Raw genomic sequence first — 25,438 nt, forward strand, 5'->3', positions numbered from 1 at the left:
TAATGGAGAGGGGATAGGGGGAGGTGGAGTACCTGCACTTATTAGGGGTAACATAACGGCAGGAGAAAAATGTGACACAGCTATCAGCAAGACAAAAATAGAATCCATATGGATTCTATCAGGCTAATAGCTGTCGTCTACAGACCACCTCATAGTGGAAGGGAGGGGGAGGAAGAAATATATAGACAAATTATGGAATTAGGAACATAAGAAATAGGAGCAGGAATAGGCTGTTCGGCCCCTCGAGCCTGCTCTGCCATTCAACTAGATCATGGCTGATCTACTTTAACGCCATTTTCCCGCACTATCCCCATAATCCCTTGATATCTTTGATATCTTTAATATCTAGAAATAGTGATTGACAACGCAGCCGGCAGCTGATGTCATCAGACTGCGCACATGTGCAGATTGGCTCCTACTCTCTGCGCATGCGCTGCGTTCTGCATTGCCAAGACTGGTTGGCACATGCGCAGATGACATCATTGCGTAATGCGGGCAGAGAGTGGGGGTGGGGGAAGCGGGGAGAGCGTGGCCAAAGACCTTGGTGGTGGCAGGTGCGCGCTCCTCCTTCTCTTCCCCACCCCCCCCGGCTCGCTCCCTCCCCGCCCCGCTCGCGCTGTCCCTCCGGCCATTGTGTGCTGCCATGTGATTAGGTTGCTTTCGTGTGATTATTTGAGCAGCGCCATCTTTAATCCTGGCAGCTGCTTGACATCGCAGACTGTGACATTTTAGTGGCACAGGCTGCATTTGGACATGTGCCACTGCAGTATCGCCTAGTGGTAGTGTTGTCAGCAAACGCAGCCATCTAGAAATCTATCAGTCTCTATCTTGAACATGAACAAAGAACAGTACAGCATAGGAACAGGCCATTTGGCCCTTCAAGCCTGCTGCGATCTTGATGCCTGCCTAAACTAAAACCTTCTGCACTTCCGGGGACCGTAACCCTCTATTCCCATCCTATTCATATATTTGTCAAGATGCCTCTTAAACGTCGCTATCGTACCTGCTTCCACCACCTCACCCGGCAGCAAGTTCGCTCAATGACTGAGCCTCCACAGCCCTCTGGGGTCGAGAATTCCAAAGATTCACCACCCTCTGAATGAAGAAATTTCTTCTCAATCTCAGTCCCGAATGGCCTATCTTTTATTCTGAGACTGTGACCCCTGGTTCTAGATTCCCCCACCCAGGGGAAACATCCTTCCTGCATCTACCCTATTGAGCCCTGTACAAATTTTGTATGCTTCAATGAAATCACACCTCATTCTTCTAAACTCTAGAGAATATAGGCCCAGTCTCCTCATAAGACAATCGTGCCATCCCAGGGATCAGTCCGGTAAACCTCTGTTGCACTCCCTCTATGGCACGTATATCTTTCCTTAGTTAAGAAGACTAAAACTGTACACAATACTCCAGGTGCCGTCTCATCAAGGCACCATACAATTGCGACTAGACTTCTCTACTCCTGTACTCAAATCCTCTTGTAATAAAGGCCAGCATACCATTTGCCTTCCTAATTGCTTGCTGCATCTGCATGTTAGCTTTCAGTGACTTATGAACAAGGACACCCTTTGGCCATGAAGACTTCCTAATCTCTCACCATTTAAGAAATACTCTGCATTTCTGTTTTTCCTACCAAAGAGGATAACTAAACATTTTTCCACATGGGATTCCATCTACCATGTTCTTGCCTACTCACTTGCCTGTCTAAATCCCCTTGAAGCCTCTTTGCATCTTCCTCACAACTCGCCATTCCCACCTAGTTTTATGTCTTCAGCAAACTTGGAAATATTACATTTGGTCCACACATCCAAATCATAGATGTAGATTGTGAACAGTTGGGGCCCAAGCACTGATCCTTGCGGTTCTAGTGCAACCCTACTAGTTACAGCCTGCCAACCTGAGAATGACCCGTTTATTCCTACCCTCTATTTTCTGTCCGTTAACCAATTCTCAATCCATGCCAGTATATTAGCCCCAATCCCACATGCTCTAATTTTGTTTACTAACCTAATATAAAAGCAAAATACTGCAGATGCTGGAAATCTGAATTAAAAACAAGAAATGCCGGAAATACTCAGCAGGTCTGGTAGCATCTGTGGAGAGAAAAGCAGAGTTAATGTTTTAGGTCAGTGATTTTTCATCAGAACTGGCAAAGACTCTCTGTACTTCCTAGGGTCCTACCATCCATTGTATATTCCCTTGCCTTTTTAGTCCTCCCAAAATGCAACACTTCACACTTCTCAGGATTAAATTCCATTTGCCACTGCTCTGTCCATCTTACCAGCCCATCTATATCGTCCTGTAATCTAAGGCTTGCCTCCTCACTATTTACAACACCACCAATTTTCGTGTCATCTGCAAACTTATTGATCGTACCTCCTATATTCACATCTAAATCATCAATGTACACTACAAACAGCAAGGGTCCCAGCACCAATCCCTGTGGTACACCACTGGTCACAGGCTTCCAATCGCAAAAACAACCCTTGACTATCACCCTCTGCCTCCTGCCACCAAGCCAGTTTTGGATCCAATTTGCCAAATTGCCCTTGTTCCATGGGCTCTTACCTTCTTGACCAATCTCCCATGCGGGACCTTTTCAAAAGCCTTACTGAAGTCCATGTAGACTACATCAACTGCTTCACCCTCATCTACACACTGAGTCAGCTCCTCGAAAAATTCAATCAAATTTGTTAGAGTTGCTCTCCCCCTGACAAAGTCATGCTGACTATCCTTAACTAATCCCTGCCTCTCCAAGTGGAGATTAATCCTGTCCCTCAGAATTTTTTCCAATCGTTTCCCGACCACTCTTGTTAGACTCACTGGCCTGTAATTACCTGCTTTATCCCTACTACCCTTCTTGAATATTGGTAACACATTCAGTGTTCTCCAGTCCTCTGGTACTTCTCCTGTGGCCACAGAGGATTTGAAAATTTGTGCCGAGTTCCTGCAATCTCCTCCCTTGCCTCACGGCAGCCTGGGATACATCTCATCTGGGCCTGGGCCACGTTTAAGCCCGCTAAAACCGCAAATACCTCCTCCATTTCAATGCTAATTTGTTCAAGAAAATCACAATCCCCCTCCCTGATCTCTACACCTACATCATCCTTCTCTATAGTGAACACAAATGAAAAGTAATCATTTAAAACCTCACCTCAGTGGTTAGCACCGCAGCCTCACAGCTCCAGCGACCCGGGTTTGGTTCTGGGTACTGCCTGTGCGGAGTTTGCAAGTTCTCCCTGTGACCGTGTGGGTTTCCACCGGGTGCTCCGGTTTCCTCCCACAGCCAAGACTTGCAGGTTGATAGGTAAATTGGCCATTTTAAATTACCCCGAGTGTAGGTAGGTGGTAGGAGAATTGAGGGAAGGTGGGGATGTGGTAGGGAATATGGGATTAATGTAGGATTAGGATAAATGGGTGGTTGATGGTCGGCACAGACTCGGTGGGCCGAAGGGCCTGTTTCAGTGCTGTATCTCTCTATGGCTGGTGGATCGTGAATGTAATTCCTATATACAAGAAGTGGCATAGAATGTGCCCAGGGAATTACAGACCAGTCAGCTTAACATCAGTGATAAGAAAAATAATGGAATCACTACTAAAGGAGAGAGTAGAAGAACGTTTAGAAATGAAAGGAACAAAGAACAGCACAGGAACAGGCCATTTGGCCCTCCAAGCCTGCGCCGATCTTGATGCCTGCCTAAACTAAAACCTTCTGCACTTCCGGGGCCAATATCCCTCTATTCCCATCCTATTCATGATTTTGTCAAGATGCCTCTTAAACGTCGCTATTGTACCTGCTTCCACCACCTCCCCCGGCAGCAAGTTCCAGGCACTCACCACCCTCTATGTAAAGAACTTGCCCCGCACATCCCCTCTAAACTTTGCCCCTCTCTCCTTAAACCTATGTCCCCTAGTAATTGACTCTTCCACCCTGGGAAAAAGCTTCTGACAATCCACTCTGTCCATGCCTCTCATAACTTTGTTATGTCATGTCACCCCTCCACCTCCGTCGTTCCAGTGAAAACAATCCGAGTTTATCCAACCTCTCCTCACATCTAATGCCCTCCAGACCAGGCAACATCCTGGTAAACCTCCTTTGTACCCTCTCCAAAGCCTCCACTTCCTTCTGGTAGTGTGGCGACCAGAATTGCACACAATATTCTAATGTGGCCTAACTAAGGTTCTGTACAGCTGCAGCATGACTTGCCAATTTTTATACTCTATGCCCCGACCGATGAAGGCAAGCACGCCGTATGCCTTCTTGACTACCTTATCCACCTGCATTGCCACTTTCAGTGACCTGTGGAGCTGTATGCCCAGATCTGTCTGCCTGTCAATACTCCTAAGGGATCTGCCATTTACTGTATACTTCCCCCCCCTGCATTAGACCATCCAAAATGCATTACCTCACATTTGTCCAGATTAAACTCTATCTGCCATTTCTCCGCCCAAGTCTCCAACCGATCTATATCCTGCTGTATATATAATAATCAATAGCCAGCACGGATTTCAAAAGGAAAAATCTTGCTTGACCAACCTTATTGAATTTTTTGAGGAGGTAACAGAGGTAATGGTAATGCGGTAGATGTAATTTATCTGGATTTTCAAAAGGCCTTCGATAAGGTGCTCCATAATGAGTACGTTCAGAGAATGTGGAGTCAGGGCACAAGTGTCAGAATGAATTCATTGCAGCAGCTTTTTCGGGAGCAGAGTGTGAGCGAGTGAGCAGCTGGGAAGGTCAGTTTGAAAGTAAATTTAATTTCCTTTTGTTTTTCGGCGGAGGCCAGGGGGCTGCTGGGTAAGTAAAACACTATATATTTGGGCGGTTTCTGAACCCGAGACACCACACTTGTCGTGTCTCCCACCCGCCCTCCTCCTCTAACCAAAAAAAAAGGACTCGGTGGGGTGTTTATAAGGTAAGGCTTTTTCTATTTCTCTGGTTTTATCGTGATTGGTAAAAACTTTTCGTTCCTTTTTCATTTAACTAAGTTAAGCTTAAGATTAAAAATGGCAGGAGATCTCAGACCCGTGTCATGCTCCTCTTGCTCAATGTGGGAGCTCAGGGACATGGCTGATGTCCCTGACTCCTTCACGTGCAGGAAGTGTGTCCAACTGCAGCTCTTGTTAGACCGCATGACGGCTCTCGAGCTGCGGATGGACTCACTTTGGAGCATGCGCGATGCTGAGGAGGTCGTGGATAGCACGTTTAGTGAATTGGTCACACCGCAGATTAGGATTGCTGAGGGAGAAAGGGAATGGGTGACCAAAAGGCAGAGAAAGAGCAGGAAGGCAGCGCAGGAGTCCCCTGCGGTCATCTCCCTCCAAAACAAGTATACCGTTTTGGATACTGTTGAGGGAGATGGCTCACCAGGGGAAGGCAGCAGTGGCCAGGTCCATGGCACCGTGGCTGGCTCTGCTGTTCAGAAGGGCGGGAAAAAGAGTGGAAGGGCTATAGTCGTAGGGGATTCGATTGTAAGGGGAGTAGATAGGCGGTTCTGTGGTCGAAAACGAGGCTCCCGAATGGTATGTTGCCTCCCAGGTGCACGGGTCAGGGATGTCTCAGATCGGCTGCAGAACATTCTAAAGGGGGAGGGTGAACAGCCAGTTGTCATTGTGCACATAGGCACCAATGATATAGGTAAAAAACGGGATGAGGTCCTACAAGCAGAGTTTAGGGAGTTAGGAGCCAAGTTAAAAAGCAGGACCTCAGAGGTAGTAATCTCAGGACTGCTACCAGTGCCACGTGATAGTCAGAGTAAAAATGAAAGAATAGTCAGGATGAATGCGTGGCTTGAGAGATGGTGCAGGAAGGAGGGGTTCAGATTTTTGGGACATTGGGACCGGTTCTGGGGGAGGTGGGACTATTACAAATTGGACGGTCTACACCTGGGCCGGACTGGAACCAATGTCCTTGGGGGTGCTTTTGCTAATGCTATTGGGGAGGGTTTAAACTAATGTGGCAGGGGGATGGGAACCAATTGAGGTCAGTTGACAGTAAGGAGGTAGTAACAAAAGCCTGTAAGGAATCAGATAATGAAGTCAGTGTGACTAAGGGGAAGAGCAGGCAGGGAGCAGATGATGAATATAAAGGGACTGGTGGTCTGAGGTGCATTTGTTTTAATGCAAGAAGTGTAGTAGGTAAGGCAGATGAACTTAGGGCTTGGATTAGTACCTGGGAGTATGATGTTATTGCTATTACTGAGACTTGGTTGAGGGAAGGGCATGATTGGCAACTAAATATCCCAGGATATCGATGCTTCAGGCGGGATAGAGAGGGAGGTAAAAGGGGTGGAGGAGTTGCATTACTGGTCAAAGAGGATATCACAGCTGTGCTGAAGGAGGGCACTATGGAGGACTCGAGGAGTGAGGCAATATGGACAGAACTCAGAAATAGGAAGGGTGCGGTAACAATGTTGGGGCTGTACTACAGGCCTCCCAACAGCGAGCGTGAGATAGAGGTACAAATATGTAAACAGATTATGGAAAGATGTAGGAGCAACAGGGTGGTGGTGATAGGAGATTTTAATTTTCCCAACATTGACTGGGATTCGCTTAGTGTTAGAGGTCCAGATGGAGCAGAATTTGTAAGGAGCATCCAGGAGGGGTTTCTAGAGCAGTATGTAAATAGTCCAACTCGGGAAGGGGCCATACTGGACCTGGTGTTGGGGAATGAGCCCGGCCAGGTGGTTGAAGTTTCAGTAGGGGACTACATTGGGAATAGTGATCACAATTCCGTAAGCTTTAAAATACTCATGGACAAAGACGAGAGTGGTCCGAATGGAAGAGTGCTAAATTGGGGGAAGGCCAACTATACCAAAATTCGGCAGGAGCTGGGGAATGTAGATTGGCAGCAGCTGTTTGAAGGTAAATCCACATGTGATATGTGGGAGGCTTTTAAAGAGAGGTTGATTAGCGTGCAGGAGAGACATGTTCCTGTGAAAATGAGGGATAGAAATGGCAAGATTAGGGAACCATGGATGACAGGTGAAGTTGTGAGACTAGCTAAGAGGAAAAAGGAAGCATACATAAGGTCTAGGCGGCTGATGAATGACGAAGCTTTGAAAGAATATCGGGAATGTAGGACCAATCTGAAACGAGGAATTAAGAGGGCTAAAAGGGGTCATGAAATATCTTTAGCAAACAGGGTTAAAGAAAATCCCAAAGCCTTTTATTCATATATAAGGAGAAAGAGGGTAACGAGAGAAAGGATTGGCCCACTCAAGGACAAAGGAGGAAAGTTATGTGTGGAGTCAGAGAAAATGGGTGAGATTCTAAACGAGTACTTTGCATCGGTATTCACCGAGGAGAGGGACATGACGGATGTTGAGGTTAGGAACAGATGTTTGATTACTCTAGGTCAAGTCGGCATAAGGAGGGAGGAAGTGTTGGGTATTCTAAAGGGCATTAAGGTGGACAAGTCCCCAGGTCCGGATGGGATCTATCCCAGGTTACTGAGGGAAGCGAGAGAGGAAATAGCTGGGGCCTTAACAGATATCTTTGCAGCATCCTTAAACACGGGTGAGTCCCGGAGGACTGGAGAATTGCTAATGTTGTCCCCTTGTTTAAGAAGGGTAGCAGGGATAATCCAGGTAATTATAGACCGGTGAGCCTGACGTCAGTGGTAGGGAAGCTGCTGGAGAAGATACTGAGGGATAGGATCTATTCCCATTTGGAAGAAAATGGGCTCATCAGTGATAGGCAACATGGTTTTGTGCAGGGAAGGTCATGTCTTACCAACTTAATAGAATCCTTTGAGGAAGTGACAAAGTTGATTGATGAGGGAAGGGCTGTCGATGTCATATACATGGACTTCAGTAAGGCGTTTGATAAGGTTCCCCATGGCAGGCTGATGGAGAAAGTGAAGGCGTTTGGGGTCCAAGGTGTACTAGCTAGATGGATAAAGAACTGGCTGGGCAACAGGAGACAGAGAGTAGCAGTAGAAGGGAGTTTCTCAAAATGGAGACGTGTGACCAGTGGTGTTCCACAGGGATCCGTGCTGGGACCACTGTTGTTTGTGATATACATTAATGATTTGGAGGAAAGTATAGGTGGACTGATTAGCAAGTTTGCAGACGACACTAAGATTGGTGGAGTAGCAGATAGTGAAGGGGACTGTCAGAGAATACAGCAGAATATAGATAGATTGGAGAGTTGGGCAGAGAAATGGCAGATGGAGTTCAATCAGGGCAAATGCGAGGTGATGCATTTTGGAAGATCCAATTCAAGAGTGAACTATACAGTAAATGGAAAAGTCCTGGGGAAAATTGATGTCCAGAGAGATTTGGGTGTTCAGGTCCACTGTTCCCTGAAGGTGGCAACGCAGGTAAATAGAGTGGTCAAGAAGGCATACGGCATGCTTTCCTTCATCGGACGGGGCATTGAGTACAAGAGTTGGCAGGTCATGTTACAGTTGTATAGGACTTTGGTTCGGCCACATTTGGAATACTGCGTACAGTTCTGGTCGCCACATTATCAAAAGGATGTGGATGCTTTGGAGAGGGTGCAGAGGAGGTTCACGAGGATGTTGCCTGGTATGGAGGGCGCTAGCTATGAAGAGAGGTTGAGTAGATTAGGATTATTTTCATTAGAAAGACGGAGGTTGAGGGGGGACCTGATTGAGGTGTACAAAATCATGAGAGGTATAGACAGGGTGGATAGCAAGAGGCTTTTTCCCAGAGTGGGGGATTCAATTACTAGAGGACACGAGTTCAAAGTGAAAGGGGAAAGGTTTAGAGGGGATATGCGTGGAAAGTTCTTTACGCAGAGGGTGGTGGGCGCCTGGAACGCGTTGCCAGCGGAGGTGGTAGATGCGGGCACGATGGAGTCTTTTAAGATGTATCTAGACAGATACATGAATGGGCAGGAAGAAAAGAGATACAGAACCTTAGAAAATAGGCGACATGTTTAGAGAGAGGATCTGGATCGGCGCAGGCTTGGAGGGCCGAAGGGCCTGTTCCTGTGCTGTAATTATCTTTGTTCTTTGTTCTCTTTGAATTGCTAGCTGGCTTCAATGACGAAAATGTAGTATTTCCAAGTTCGCGGATGACACAAAACTAGGTGGGAATGTGTGTTGTGAGGAAGATGCAAAGCGACTTTAAGGGGATTTAGACAGAGTTGGTGAGTGGGTAAGAATGTGGCAGACGGAATATAATGTGGAAAAATGTGAGGTTATCCACTTTGGTAGGAGGAACAGATGTGCAGAGTATTTCTTAAATGGTGAGAGATTAGAAAGTGTCGATGTACAAAGGGACCTCGGTGTCCTTGTCAATAAGTCACTGAAAGCTAACATACAGGTGCAGCAAGCAATTAGGAAGGCTAATGGTATGTTAGCCTTTATCACAAGAGGATTTGAGTACAGGAGTAGCGAAGTCTTGCTTCAATTGTATCGAACCTTGGTTCGACCGCACTTTGAGTACTATGTGCAGTTTTGGTCCCCTTACCTTAGAAAGGATATAATTGCTATAGAGGGAGTGCAACGAAGATTCACCAGACTTGTTTCTGGGATGGCGGGACTGTCTTATGAAGAGAGATTGGGGAAACTGGGCCTTTATTCTCGAGAGTTTAGAAGAATGAGAGGTGATCTCATTGAAACCTACAAAATACTTAAAGGTATAGACAGGGTAGACGCAGGTAAGATGCTTCTCCTGGTTGCGGAGTTTAGAACCAGAGGACCCAATTTCAAAATAAGGGGGAAGCCACTTAGGGCAAAGATGAGAAGAAATTTCTTTGCTCAGAGGGTTGTGAATCTTTGGAATTCTCTACCCTCAGAGGGCTGTGGAAGCTCAGTCATTGAGTATGTTTAAAGCAGAGATTGATAGATTTCTAAATACAAATGACGTAAGGGGATATGGGGATAGTGTGGGGAAAAAGGCATTGAAGTGGATGATCAGCCATGATCATATTGAATGGCGGAGCAGTTAAATGGGCTGAATGGCCAACTCCTGCTCCTATGTTCCCAAGCTCAACTGCTGGATAGCTGATTACATTTATACAGAGTTGTGTGCCAAATTTAACTAAGTTATGATTTGTAACCAATAAACAATATTTGGGGCATGAGTTGTAGTCTGGTAATTTGGGGATTATCAGCAGTTTGAGGGGAACCCGACTGAGGTTTGATGAACATTAGAACATAAATATAGGAGCTGGTGTAGGCCATTTTGCCATCAAGCCTGTTCCTCTATTCAATAAGTAGAAGACACAAAAAGCACCCCAAGAGTAGTAGAAAATCAGGAGGCAAAAGGGAGGGAGGAACTTAAAACTATCACTGTGAAATAGTAATGGGAAAACTAATGGCTGACAAGTCCTTAGACCTGATGGCCTGCATCCTAAGGTTTGAAAAGAAGTGGCTGCAGAGGCACGTGAAGGAAATAAACTTGCAGGGCTACAGGGATTGAGTGGGGGAGTGGGACAGACTGGATTGGCCAGTGGAGAGATGGCATGGACTCGATGGGTCAAATGGTCTCCCCCATGCCATAAATGACTCTAATGAGAGACAGTGGATACATTGTTTGTAATCTTCAAAAATTCCCTAGATTCTGGAAAGGTCTCATTGGACTGGAAAACCACAAATATAACACCCCTATTCAAGGAAGGAGGGAGACAGAAAGCAGGAAACTATAAACAAGTTAACCTAACATCTGTCATTGGGAACACACTGGAATCTATCATGAAAGTAGCAGCAGAACATTTAGAAAATCATAATGCAATCAAGCAGAGTCAATGTGGCTTTATGAAAGGAAAATGGTGCTTGACAGATTTATGGGAGTTCTTTGAGGATTGAGTGAACAGGGTGGATAAAGGGGAACCAGTAGATGTAGTGTATTTGGATTTCGAAAATGCATTTGATAAGGTGCCACATTAAAGTTTACTACACAAGAGCTCATGGTGTTGAGGGTAATACATTAGTAGAGATGTAGAGCATTAGATAACTAACAGGAAACAGAGTTGGGATAAATGGGTCATTTTCAGGTTGGCCAACTGTAACTAGTTGAGTCACCGGGATCAGTGCTGGGGCCTCAACTATTTACAATCTATATTCATGACTTGGATGAAGGGACCGAGTGCATTGCAGCCAAATTTGCTCACGATTAAAAGATAGGTAGGAAAGCAAGTTGTGAGGAGGATAGAGTTTTAGTTTTACTTTAGTTTAGAGATACAGCACTGAAACAGGCCCTTCGGCCCACCAAGTCTGTGCCGACCATCAACCACCCATTTATACTAATCCTACACTGATCCCATATTCCTACCACATCCCCACCTGTCCCAATATTTCCCTACCACCTACCTATACTAGGGGCAATTTATAATGGCCAATTTACCTACCAACCTGCAAGTCTTTTGGCTGTGGGAGGAAACCGGAGCACCCGGAGAAAACCCACGCAGACACAGGGAGAACTTGCAAACTCTACACAGGCAGTACCCAGAATTGAACCCGGGTCGCTGTAGCTGTGAGGCTGCGGTGCTAACCACTGCGCCACTGAGTCTGCAAAGAGATATAGATAGGTTAAGTGAGTGGGCAAAAACTTGGCAGATGAAGTATAATGTGGGAAAATGTGAGGTTATCCATTTTAGGAGGAAGAATAGAAAAGCAAAATATTACTTCACTTGACAGACTATAAAATACTGTGGTACAGATGGACCTGGGTGACCTTGTTTGGGAAACAAAAAGTTAGCATGTAGGAACAGAAAGTAATTGGGAAGGCAATTGAAATGTTGGCCTATACTGCAATGGGAATGGAGTATAAAAGTAGGGAAGTCTTGCTACAACCGTAAAGGGCATTGGTGAGACCACACCTTGAGGAGTGTGCACAGTGTTGGTCTCCTTATTTAAGGAGGGACATACTTACATAGGAGGCAGTTCAGAGAAGGTTCACTCGGTTGATTCATGGGATGAAGGAGTTGACCAATGAGGAAAGAGTGAGTAAATTGGGCCTATACTCATTAGAGTTCAGAAGATTGAGAGGTGATCTTATTGAAACAAATAATGATTCAGAGGCAGCTTGACAGGGTAGGTACTGTGAGGATGTTTTCCCTTGTGGGGGAATCTAGAACGAGGGGGCATCATTTCAGAATAAGGGGTCTCCCATTTAAGACCGAGATGAGGGGGAATTTCTTCTCGAGGGTTGTTAATCTTTGGAATTCTCCACCCCAGAGAGTAGCGGAGGCTGAGTCATTGAATATGCTCAAGGCTTAGATAGATTTTTAAACTATAGGGGAGTCGAGGGTTATGGGGAAAGGCAGTAAAGTGGGGTTGAGGCCAAGATCAGATCAGCCATAATCTTATTGAATGGCGGAGCAGGCTCAAGGAGCCGTATGGTCGACTCCTCCTATTTCTAATGTTCTCCTCAGTGTCCACTACAAACTCTGCTCCCTCGCTACTGACTCCATCTCACTCTCTTCCTGGCAACTATCTGTGGCTGAACTAGACTGTTTTGCAACCTGTGTAACACCTTTGACCCTGAAATGAGCTTCCAACCACATCTACATCATCACTGAGACCACCTATTTCCATCACTCTAACATTGCCCGACTCTGCCCGTGCCTCAGCTTCTCTGCTGCTGAAACCTGAACTATTCCAATACAATCCTGGCCAGCCTCCCACAATTTACATTCTGTAAACTTGAGGTCATCCAAAACTGTGCTGCCGGTGTCCTTCCTGATGCCCAGTGCCGTTCACCCATCATCCCTCTGCTCACTGACCGATGTTGGTTCCCAGTTCCATAACACCTTGATTTTAAAGTTGTCATCCTTGTTTTCAAGCTCCTCCATGGCCTTGCGCTCTCTATCTCTGTAATCTCCTCCAGCCCCACAACCCTCTGAGAACTGAATAAAAAGAGCAAAGGTCAGAAATGTAAGTGATTAGTTGATAAGCTTGCATTGTGTTATCTAATAGTCTACAGTTTTGAATTTGATGCTCTCTCTACTGTGGCCAGGGTATGATTCCTGCTCAGGGGCTTACTATTTAACAAGATTGCTTGAAATTCAAAATCTTTCAAATGCAATGAATAACTACAACAGTTAGGCCCTCAAATATTTACAATCTATATTAATGACTTCAATGAGAGACCGTATCCAAGTTTGCTGACAATACAAAGCTAGGTGAGAATGTAAGCTGTGAGGAGGACACAAAGAGGCTGCAAAGAGATATAGACAGGTTAAGTGAGTGGGCAACAAGGTGGTCGATGGAGTATAAGGTGGGGAAGTATAAGGTTATTCACTTTGGTAGGAAGAATAGACAAGTAGAATATTTTTTAGAAAGCGTGAAACTTGTAAATGTTGATGATCAGAGGGACTTGGGTGTACTGCAAGGAACGCAGATGCTGAGAGGATATTTCCCCTGGCTGGGGAATCTAGAAGTGGGGTGATTGGGGCACACTCTCAGGATAAGGGGTCAATCATTTAGGACTGAGATGAGGAGAAATTTCTTCACCCGAGAAGGATGTGAATCTTTGGAATTCTCTACCCCGGAGGGTGTGGATGCTCCATCATTGCATACGTTTAAAGCTGAGATAGACAGATTTTTGGTCTCTCTCGAATCGAGGGATATGGGGAGCGGGCGGGAAAGTGGAGTTGAGTCAGAAGATCAGCCATGACAGTACAGCAGGCTTGAGAGCCCGAATGGACTACTGCTCCAATTTCTCATGTTCTTCTGTAGATATCTATGCTCATCTAATTCTGGCATCTTGCTTCTCCCTGATATTGATTGCTCCACCACTTGTGGCAGTGCATTCAGCTGTCTGGGCCCTAAGTGCTGGAATTCCTTCCCTAAACTTCTCTCTCTCTCTACTGACTTTCTTTCTTCAATATGCTGCTTTAAACCTCCCTCTTTGACCAAGCTTTTGGTCATCTGATCTAATATCATAATGTGGCTCAGTGTCAAATTTTGCTTTATAACATTCCTGTGAAGTGCCTTGGGATGTTTTATTATGTTAAAGACGCTATATAAATACAAGTTGTTGAGGGCTGGATTCATTTGGGCAGAGGATGAGACACAGGTTCAGGTGGTGATGGACATCCTGGTGCATCATTGACCACCAACAATAATTATGTAACATATCGAGGACTCGAGAAACCGAAACATGCCCCCAATTAGATACATAAACAAAATGAATTCTTTTCAGAGGCATAAAATGTGACCTAAGTCAAGATAGAGCCAACCTTGTGAAACAAAACCTCATCATGTAGGACGAGTGAGTCCTTACTTGGTGTGAGAGACGAGGGAAAGTCTTTCCCGTGGTGTGCGGCCTCTTTGACTGACAATAGTCACATCAGGGTCAGTGTCCTGACAGGTTTTTAAATCAGGTATAACTGGAGTCTGTCGTACCGGTACCAGTGATTGTGCATTGGGTGGATCCCATTGAATCCTTTCCATAGCAGCTTTCCTGGTGAGGAAGTCTGCTTAGTTATTACCGTCCACCCTCTTCACTAACTCCTGCTCCTGATGTACCTTCATCTTACAAACAGCAATTTGTCCTGGACACTTCCCAGCAATATCCCAGATCATTGGGAGTTCAGAGTGGTGGGTGAGCAGTTTCCTTTCTGCTGTGGAGAAGCCTTGTTTTTGCCAGAGAGGGAGATATTCTGTGAGGGAATTACAACTAAAGGAGCTGTCAGAATAGATGGTGATTCTATCAGTTTGAAGGACTGTGAGCCGGTTGGATTTTTACGACATTCTGGCAGATTTCATGGTCACTTTTTCTAGTGCTGGCCCCAAACATTACCAGATTCATTCAGCTCAATTTCACAAACTGCTTCTGTGTGTTTTTTTTTTTTGGTTCTTTCTCATGCTCCCTTTTCCTTTTTTAAATTCATTTTACAGGTGTTAGAAGGGGAGAATTTGCAGACGGGGAACTCGAACCAAATATCACGTCAACATCTGACAATCATTCAGTTCATCAGGATGTGAATATCATCAGCCTTTGAACATGGAAGGGAAAAGCACCATTCACCGTGGGGAGAAACTGTACGTGTGTGTGTGTGTGTGTGTGGACAAGGCTTCAGCTGTTCATCTGGTCTGTTGAAACACAACGGGGAGAAACTGTGTAAATGTGGGGACTGTGGGTTGGGATTCAGTTACCCATTTGAGCAGGAAATTCATCAGTGCATTCACACTGGGGAAAGATGATTAACCTGCTCTGTCTATAACAAGAGATTCACTGATTTCTCTTGCCCTGCTGAAGCACCAGTGAGTTCACACTGATGAGAGACCTTTTAAGTGCCAAGACTGGGAAGTGCTATAAAAACAAATCTGGGGAACTGATGTGTCATCAACATGTTCGCACTGACGAGAGACCGCTCAGGTGCTTGCACTGTGGGACTGGGTTCAGGCGATCATCTGACCTCACTGTACGTGAGCAGATTCACACTGCGGAGAAGCCGTTCGCCTGTTCCCTGTGTGGGAAGGGATTCACTCAGTCATCACAGCTCACAACACACCAATTTGTTCAGTGATGAGACCTTGTAAAATGTTCTGACTGTGAGGAAAAACTTTAAAAGCAAAAAGCATCTGATACACCAGCGAGTTCACAGTGAGGAGGCCGTTCACCTGTTCCGTGTGTGGGAAGAAATTCATTGATTCACTGAACCTGTTGATCCACTGATGAGTTCACATTGGAGAGAGGCCATTCACCTGCTCAGTGTGTGAGAAGGGATTCACTCGGTCATGCCGCCTGCTGAGACACCAGCGAGTTCACAAATGATTGCAGAGGTTGGATTCTGTTGCTGTTGCCATTTGTTACATCAGGACTGAACCATGTTCATTCTGACATAGAAATCATAGAACCCTTGAAATTTACAGAACAGAAGGAGGCCATTTGGTCCATCATATCCACGCTGGCCAACAAGTAGATATCCAGCCTAATCACACTTTCCAGCTTTTGGTCTGTAGCCTTGCAGATTATGGCACTTAAAGTGCATATCCAAGTACTTTTTAAATGTTATGAGGGTTTCTGCCTCTACCATCTGCTCAGTCGGGGTTTGTTTCTGCTGATAAACTCCAGCCCAGTTATAGGGGTTAATATTCTGGAAAACTGAAACATATCAGCTTTGTTTTAAACACATTGTTTTCTTTCCTACCTGAGTGTTTAACATCACCTGGCTGGAGCTCAGAAAGCACAGTCTGGGGGAGGATCATACGGCAAGAACAGAATTTCAGCCTGGACACAGTCCTTCAGGGTTACACTGATGGACAAACGGCACTTTGGTCTTTCTCGTCTCTCTTCACTGAGAGCAAAGTCCCTGTGTGGGTTAATGCTGAGGTGTGTAAGAAATGTGTCCCAGCCGCTCTCTTCCATGGTTCAGAGCTCCTGGGCGCAGAACAGAAGGTAAAGGCCTGCTACCCGACCTGAACCCGACGACGTATCAGGTTCGGGTCGGGCCGCTCTTCGGGGTCCGGCCTTTGGGCTCGTGCCGGGTCCAGGCCAGGCTGGGTCTGGGTTGGGCACACACAGTAAGGTATGTGTTAAAGGTTAAAAACTTTACCTAAGCTGCGAGTCCAGGACGTCAAGCAGGGAAACTGAGTCTGCACAGTGAGCATGTGAACATCTATATGACATCATCACGCTCATGCTGCAGATTGGGAGTCGGAAGGTAAGTGAAGGGAACGTTGCGGTTGTTGGGTCAGGCTCCAGGGGGAAAATGGAGGGACTCGGGCCAGGTCGGGCTGCGGTCCCGTTGGGATCGGGTCAGGTTTTTTTCGGTGACTTAAGCAGGCCTTTAACGGAAGGCTCCTTTACAACTACGTTTAGAGTCAGGAAGAACAATGGTGAATGAGATTGGTGCAAAACTGTGATCTGCTCCTGACTTAAACCTGATGTTTCACTTCTGGTTTCCAGGCTAAAAATAACTAAAAATCCTACAAAGATTTAACGTTTTTTTGAGAGAGATCTCAGTCCACCATTTTAACGCCTCTGTAAAATAAATTGGTTAAAGTCTGCATTAAAGACGCAGATTGAGGAGTTCACAGGAGTCTGTTAACTAGTAGTACAATTATACAAGACGTTTGATCTGTAGATAATGAAGAACCTGCAACGTTTCCATAAATTCCTCATTTTGTTGATTTGTGCTTCCCACATACTGTCCCTTTAAATAGATACCTCAATCCCACAGGCAAGCAGCGGAGTCAAGGGTTATGCGGAGGTGGGGTGCAGGAAAGTGGAGTTAAGGCCACAATCCGACCAGCCATGATCTTATTAAATGGCGGAGCAGGCCCAAAGGGTCAATTGGCCGACTGCTGCTCCTATTTCTTGTTTTGTATTACTAGAATAACACAAGAGAAACCTACAGAAGGGTGAAGCTGTGTCTGCACCTTTAACTGTATGACCCCTTTATAAATGAGTGACGTTCAGCTGACATTCTGGGCAGTCTCCTTATTCTGATTATTAATGCTGCTTGCTGTGACCCACAGAATCTCAGAATTGTTACACTGCAGAAGGCCATTCAGCCCATCATGTCTGCACTGGCTGTCTGAAAGAGCAACTCCCTCAGTTCCATCCCCCTGCCTTCTCCCCGTAACCCTGCGATTCTTCCTTTTCATATAACTGTCTAATTCCCTTTTGAATGCTTCAATTGAACCTGCCTCCACCACGTTCTCAGGCAGCACAATCTCACTTCCACCCAACTCCACACAATATTTTAAGCTTCGTAAATTGTTTGTGCCCAGACTGCACATCTGTGTGTGAAAATGCCAAGGGAACTCCGAGCCTGGATGTAGCGTACAGGGCAGTTCAACTACTGCTGGATACAACTACAATATTATTGCCTTTAAAGCAACCACATTCTCTACAACTGAGGCCATTGATCTGTGTCCAATTATTTCTGTTAAGTTCCAGTTATTATGCTCCAGTCCTCATGAAAGGCCACACTGTTAAACACCTAATGATATCCAGAATGCTGAAACCAACATTGAGAAAAAGCACAAAGATAAAATGACTGCAGGCTCAGTTGAGTATCAGTAAAATTTTCAGTAAAATTTTCAGTAATTTAATTGGTTTAAAATTGATAAAGAGGAAGTATTAGATAGGCTCTCTGTACTTAAAGTGGATCAAACACCAGGACCAGATGGGATGCATCCAAGGATAGCGAGGGTGGAAATCACAGAGGCTCTGGCCATAATTTTTCAGTCTTCCTCAGACTCAGGTGGTGCCAGAGGACTGGAGAATTGCAAACGTTATACTGTTCAAAAAAGGTGTAAAGATAAGCCCAGCAACTACAGGCCAGTCAGTTTAACTTTGGTCGAAAAACTAGAAAAAATAATTTGGGACAAAATCAATAGTCACATGGACAAATGTGAGTTAATTAAGGAAAGTCAGCACAGACTTCTGAAGGGAAATTTGTGGTTAACTAATTTGCTAGAGTTTTTTGAGAAGATAACAGAGAGAGTTGATGAGGGCAATGCTGTTGATGTATACATGGACTTTCAAAAGGCATTTGATACAGTGCCACACAACAGACATATGAGTAAACTTGTAGCTCATGGTATAAAAGGGACAGTAGCAACATGGACATGAAATTGGCTGAGTGACAGGAAACAAAGAGTAGTGGTTAATGGATGTTTTTCAGGCTGGAGGAAGGTTTGTAGTGGAGTTCCCCAGGGATCAGTGTTGGAACCCTTGCTTTTCCTGAAATATATTAATGACCTAGACCTTGGTGTACAGGGCACAATTTCAAAGTTTGCAGATGACACAAAATTTGGAAGCATTGTGAACTGTGAGGAGGATAGTGTAGAACTTCAAAAGGACATGGACAAGTTGATGGAATGGGCAGACAGGTGGCAGATGAAGTTCAATGCAGAGAAATGTGAAGTGAGACAATATAGAAAAAAAGGGTACAATTCTATAGTGGGTGCAGGAGCAGAGGGACTTAGGTGTATATGTGCATAAATCATTGAAGGTGGCAGGACAGGTTGAGATAATGGTTAATAAAGCTTACAGTATGCTGGGCTTTATTAATAGGCATAGCGTACAAGAGCAAGGAAATTATGTTGAACTTGTATAAGACACGAGTTCAGCCTCAGCTGGAGTATTGCGTCCAGTTCTGGGTGCCGCACTTGAGGAAAGACGTGAGAGCATTGGAGAAAATACAGAAAAGATTCACGAGAATGGTTCCAGGGATGAGGAATTTCAGTTGTGAAGATAGACTGGAGAACTTAGGACTGTTTTCTTTGGAGAAGAGAAGGCTGAGAGGTGGTTTGATAGAGGGATTCAAATTCATGAGGGGTCCGGACAGAGTAGATAGAGAGAAACTGTTCCCACTCGTGAAAAGATCAAGAACGAGAGGGCACAAGAACGAAAGTATTTGGTGAGAGAAGCAAAAGTGACAAGGAAAAACCATTTGACACAGTGAGTGGTTAAGGTCTGGAATGTGCTGCCTGAGCACGTGGTGGAGGCTGATTGAATCAAGGCCTTTAAAAGAGAATTGGACAATTATCTAAAGAGGAAAAATGTGCAGGGCTATGGGGAAAATGTAGGGGAGTGGAACTAGGCAAGTTGCTGTTGCAGAAAGCTGGCACAGACATGATAGGCCAAATAGATTCCTCCTGTCCAGAATCATTCCATGATTCTTATCTTGGGGGCATCAAATACTGAGCATTCTGCATGTTGGAAACAAAGCTGATTTATGCAATATTTATACAGAATGTTAAACTCCACTCCAGTTATGGGGATCAATAACATCAGCAGAAACAAATCCCAACTGCCAAAATGAACATGATAGTCCTGGCTGTGATTAACAGCAGAATCCAATCCCTGCAGTCACATGTGAACTCACTGGTGTCTCAGCAGGTTTGATGACAGAGTGAATCCCTTCCCACACCTGGAGCAGGTGAACGGCTTCTCCCCAGTGTGAATGCACTGGTGTCTCAGCAGGTAATTTCTGCTTTTAAAACTCTTCTCTCAGTCAGAGCATTTAAAAGACCTCTTATTAGAGTGAACTTGCTGGTGTCGCAAAAGCTGCTTTGACTGCGTGAATCCCTTCCGACACACAGAGTAGGTGAATGGCCTCTCCCCAGTGCCAGTGCGCTGGTGTATCAGAAGATCACTATTGGTTTTAAAGCATTTCTCACAGTCAGAGCATTTAAACTGTCCCTTATCACTGTGAACAATTTGGTGTCTCAGCAGAGCAGATGACTGAGTGAATCCTTTTCCACAATCAGAGCAGGTGAACAGCCTCTCCCCAGTGTGATTGCATCGATTAGTTTCGACCTCAGATGGGTAACTGAATCCCTGGCCACAGTCCCCACATTTCCGTGGTTTCTCCATGGTGCGAGTGTCCTTGTGTCTCTCCAGGTTGGATGATTAGTTGAAGCCTTGACCACACATAGAAAACGTGTACAATTTCTCCCTGCTGTAAATGGTGTGCAATGTTTTTTTCAATCTGTGTAACTGGAACACAATCACTCAGTTGTTTGCAGGTCTCGGTGCTTTTCGAGTCACACTGCTATTTGAAATCTTTTCCCACAGACAGAAGAGAAACATTTCTCCTTCCACATTCTACAAACAGGTCCTGATAAATTGAGTGAATCTGTCAGATCGTGACATGTTGGTTTGAGTTTGACTCCTTGGAAAAGGAGTTTATAAAAGTCATCACTATCAGTACAGGGTAGAAATTCTGAACAGACAATTCTAGTTTCGATGGAACATTCTTTCCTCTCTTGTTCCCCCTAAGCTGTAAATCCCCGTCCCACACTCCCTCGTCCCTGTGCTGAAATCCAGACCCATCGCAGTATCTACACCATTTCTTTCCTCCACTGCCAGTTTTCTCCCTCCCTCTGTTCTGACTGGGTTCAGTTCTCCAGTCCCTGTGTGCAGAGTGAGAATCAAATCAACGAGTCAATGATTTTCTGTCCTGGTCACTGGGACCCTGAAGCGCCGCCCATTCTCTGTGTCGTCGCTGTTCATCAGGCGCCTGTTCCCGAGGAAAAGCCCCGGAGCTGCAGATGCGGAATCTGGAGGTGGTTATTGGGGGCTTGCGGCCTACACCAAGTGTTTCTGAAGCTTCCCCGGCCACTCACCGACTCTCACCCGCAGCGATGTTTCCAGCACTCGCGCAGCTCTGATCAAAGTGACACTGCGCATGCTCCAGATACAGTCCAACTCCGCGCCTGCACGCTGGGATCCTGTCGGCAATTGGACACCTTGATTTCCACGGTGGATGCTAGTTTGATGCACATCAACCTGTGCATTAGGGAATAGGGAATGATTGTTTGTGATCAAATTGAGATGAAATTAGCAAACTACTCAGACAGAAACCCAATTGTATGGGCGATCTTTGATCGTTGAGCCTGGCTGTGTTTAATAACAGCTTTGGATATATTTGCCTGAGAGGGCGTGCAAGGAACTTAGGCTCACAAGATTTAGGACGCTTGAGAGGGTAGATCCTGGGAAGGCGTTTCCCCTAGTTGGAGAGTCTAGAACCGGGGGTGACAGAGTCAGAATAAATTTCAGGCACTTAGGGCAGAGATCAGTGAATATTTTCACTCAGGATTGAAATCATCTTCCTCAAAGGGCTGTGGATTGTCCGGCCTTGAGTACATTGAAGATAGCGAGTGATAGATTTTTGGATACTAGGGGAAACACAGAATATGTTGAAAGTGCAGGAGGGTGGTGACAGAACAGCAGCCATGATTTTATTGAATGATGGAAGAGACGCTCTGTCTCTCTCTCTGTCTCGCAATTTAAAATCTTTAATATGTAAAAAACATGCCGGACACAGCAATCTGATGTCATTTTAAAAAAAAAAGCTTACACAGAAATATTTCATAGTACATTTCAATTAAAATTACATCTGAGATAGAGACAGAGATATTGACAGAAAGAGGGAGAGGGAGAACAAGAGGGACAGAGATGCAACCTAGATAGGAATTTAGAAGAATAAAAGCCAAATACTGTAGATGGTGGAAATCTGAAATAAAAACAGAAAAGTCTGAAAATACTCAGCAGGTCAGGCAGCAAATGTAGAGAGAGAAGCGGAGTTAACATTTCAGGGCCGTGACCTTTCATCAGGAATTTAGGAGATACAGTTAGGGAGAGAGAGGGACAAGAGACACAAAGAGAAAGAGACAGATACACACATAGGGTGCGTGTGACTGTTTTAATCTTTTAAGCCTTTGGTTTATAAGTGTGACTTGTATTTGGATGTTGCTGAGAGATTGTCTGTGAAACTGAGAGAGGGAACCCTGTTCTCTTGTGGTACTATTTTGTTTAAGTATAGTCCTGCCTCATCTTTTTATTAATTCCCACCTAATTCCCTGTCTATGATCACATTGCTGTTTGTGGGATCTTGCTGCGCACATATTGTCTGCTGCATTCCCTACAGTACAACAGTGACTATACTTTTAAAAAATAATCCATTGAGGTGCATTCATGAGTACTTTTTTGCCCAATATTATAGCAAGTCGAACAAGAGAGGGCACAGTTTTAGACTTAGTTTTAGGAATTGAAGATGAGCAGGTGGAAGGAGTGGCAGTAGGAGAGCATTTTGGTGATAGTGATCATAATTCAGTCAGTTTTAACATAATTATGGAAAAGGACAGGGATGGAACAGGAGTTAGAGTTCTCAATTGGGGCAAGGCCGATTTTACTAAACTGAGGAGTGATTTAGCGAAAGTGGACTGGAAACAGCTACTTGAAGGTAAATCAGTGTCAGAACAGTGGGAGGCATTCAAAGGGGAGATTCAAGGGGTTCAGAGTAAACATGTTCCCACAAAGAAAAAGGGTGAGACGGCCAAATATAGACCCCCATGGACGTCAAGGAGCCTACAGGGTAAGATAAGGCAGAAAAGGAAAGCTTACGTCCGACACCGAGAACTCAATACTACAGAAAGCCAAGAGGAGTATAGAAAGTGGAGGGGTGAAATCAAAAAGGAAATTAGGAAAGCAAAGAGAGGGCATGAAAGAATATTGGCAATCAAAATCAAGGTGAACCCAAAGATGTTTTATCAATATATTAAGAGTAAGAGGATAACTAAGGAGAGAGTAGGGCCTATAAAAGACCAAAAAGGCAACCTATGTGTAGGAGCGGAAGATATTGGTGTGGTTCTTCATGAATACTTTGTGTCTGTCTTCACAAAAGAGGGGGATGATGCAGATATTGTAGTTAAGGAGGAAGAGTGTGAAGTATTGGATGTGATAAACATAGGGAGAGAGGTGGTATTAATGGGATTAGTATCCTTGAAAGTTAATTAACCACCAGGGCCAGATGAAATGTATCCTAGGCTGTTCAAAGAAGCAATAGAGGAAATAGCAGAAGGTCTGACCATCATTTTCCAGTCCTCACTGGATACAGGTGTGGTGCTAGAGGATTGGAGAATTGCTAACGTTGTACCTCTGTTTAAAAAGGGAGCAAAGGATAGACCAAATAATTACAGGGCAGCCAATCTAACCTCAGTAGTGGGCAAATTGTTGGAATCTTTTCTGAGAGACAGGATAAACTGTCACTTAGAAAGGCACAGGTTAATCAAGGATAGTCAGCATGGATTTATTTAGGGAAGATCTTGTTTGATCAACTTGATCGAATTTTTTGAAGAGGGTTCAAGAAAGATAGATGAGGGTAGTGCAGTTGGTGTGGCCTACTTGGATTTTAGCAAGGCTTTTGACAAGGTCCCACATGGCAGACTGGTTAAAAACAAAAATCCCATGGGATCCAGGGAAATGCAGCTAAGTGGATACAAAATTGGCTCAGTGGCAGGAAACGAAGGGTAATTGTTGATGACTGTTTTAGCGATGGAGGGCTTTTTCCAGTGGCATTCCGTAGGGCTTAGTACTGGGTCCCTTGCTTTTTGTGGTGTATATTAACGATTTGGACATAAATGGACGTAAAACAAGAAGTTTGTGGACGAAACAAAGATTGGCCGTGTGGTAGATAGCGAGGAGGATAGCTGTAGGCTGCGGGAAGATATTGATGGTTTGGTCAGATGGGCAGAAAAGTGGCTAATGGAATTCAACTTGGAGAAGTGTGAGGTGATGCATTTGGGGAGGTCAAACAAGGCAAACGAATACACGATTAATGGGAAAATACTGAGAAGTGTAGAGGAAGTAAGGGATCTTGGGAGTGAATGTCCACAGATCCCTGAACATAGCAGGACAGGTTGATAAGGTGGTTAAGAAAGCATATGGAATCCTTTCCTTTATTAGCCGAGGTATAGAATACAAGAGCAGGGAGGTTATGCTGGAACTGGATAACACATTTGTTAGGCCACAACTTGAGAACTGTGTGCAGTTCTGGTCACCTCATTACAGAAAGGATGTAATTGCACTAGAGAGGGTACAGAGGAGATTTACGAGGATGTTACCAGGACTGGAAAAATGCAGCTATGAGGAAAGATTGCATAGGCTGGAGTTGTTCTCCTTGGAACAGAGAAGACAGAGGGGAAATCTTATTGGATTGTAATTTCGAGGGGCCTGGATAGAGTGGAGGTAAAGGGTCTATTCATCTTAGCAGAGAGGTCAGTGATGAGGGGGCATAGATTGAAAGTGATTGGTAGAAAAATTAGAGGGGAGATGAGGAAAATATTTTTTCACCCAAAGGGTGGTGGGGGTCTGGAACTCACAGGCTGAAAGGGTAGTTGAGGCAGAGACCCTGAACTCATTCAAAAGGAGTCTGCATATGCACCTCAAGTGCCATAAGCTGCAGGGCTACGGACCAAATGCTGGAAGGTGGGATTAGAATAGGTGGATCGTTTTTCGGCCAGCCCAGATATGATAGACCAAGTGGCCTCTTTCTGTACCTTAAACTTTCTATAATTTCTATGACTGTAAAGCACTCCTCAGGCTTAAAATTAAAGTCATTTACTTCAGCCCGTTATATTTCCCGACTAAAGCTTGTGTTTTAGCAGTGCGATGGTTAAATGAAATGTGCAGCTGTATAAAAGCGCGGCATAAAACAAAACATCAAAAGGCGCATTCCCTGGACACTGAGCAGCAACCTGGGCCTGAGTTCACCCCTGGGCCTGATCCTGGGGAGCCTACCTGCCCAGTGGCTGAGCTCAGGCCCAGGACATCTGGGCTGAAGGAGGGTGCGGGGGGAGGGGGGGAGGGATTGAGATGGAGATGGCTATGGCGATGGAGGTCTCTGTGCCTCAGCACCCCTCCCGGAATAAGAGGAGGAGGTGCCCCTCCTGCTGAATTACAGGGACAATCTCCTGGCTTGAGTCCTCAGGCTGCCCACACAACTGACACCATCAGGGCCTCGAACCATGGGCAGGACAATCCTCAGGACAGGGGGAGGGGATAAGCCTCGGTAAGTTTGGTAATTCCTGGGGAGGGGAGTGGGGCCCTGCCTATTGTGGGGGAGCCTGTGGACCCCTCAGGAGGCAACTATCCATCTGCCGTTGGGTCAGGTGCCCTGGGTGGAGGGGAAGTGAGGTTCCCAAGGATCAGCCCTCCCAGCTGAAGTCTAGTCCCACCCAGGATGTACCCAAACCAGTCACTAATGTAAATAATGC

The 25,438-nt window shown here is 45.2% G+C and overlaps 1 long non-coding RNA gene across 1 annotated transcript in view; it reads left to right on the forward strand.

The window, feature by feature from the left end:
* LOC137348963 (uncharacterized) overlaps nt 1–24,785 on the forward strand; it is a 32,562-nt gene extending 7,777 nt beyond the window's left edge. The window contains exon 3 of the long non-coding RNA XR_010969176.1: nt 14,819–24,785. This is a non-coding gene — a long non-coding RNA (uncharacterized lncRNA). The remainder of the gene's footprint in view (nt 1–14,818) is intronic.
* Nucleotides 24,786–25,438: the final 653 nt, after the last annotated feature.

The sequence above is a fragment of the Heterodontus francisci genome, chromosome 34 (assembly GCF_036365525.1).
Source record: "Heterodontus francisci isolate sHetFra1 chromosome 34, sHetFra1.hap1, whole genome shotgun sequence".
NCBI lineage: Eukaryota > Metazoa > Chordata > Chondrichthyes > Heterodontiformes > Heterodontidae > Heterodontus > Heterodontus francisci.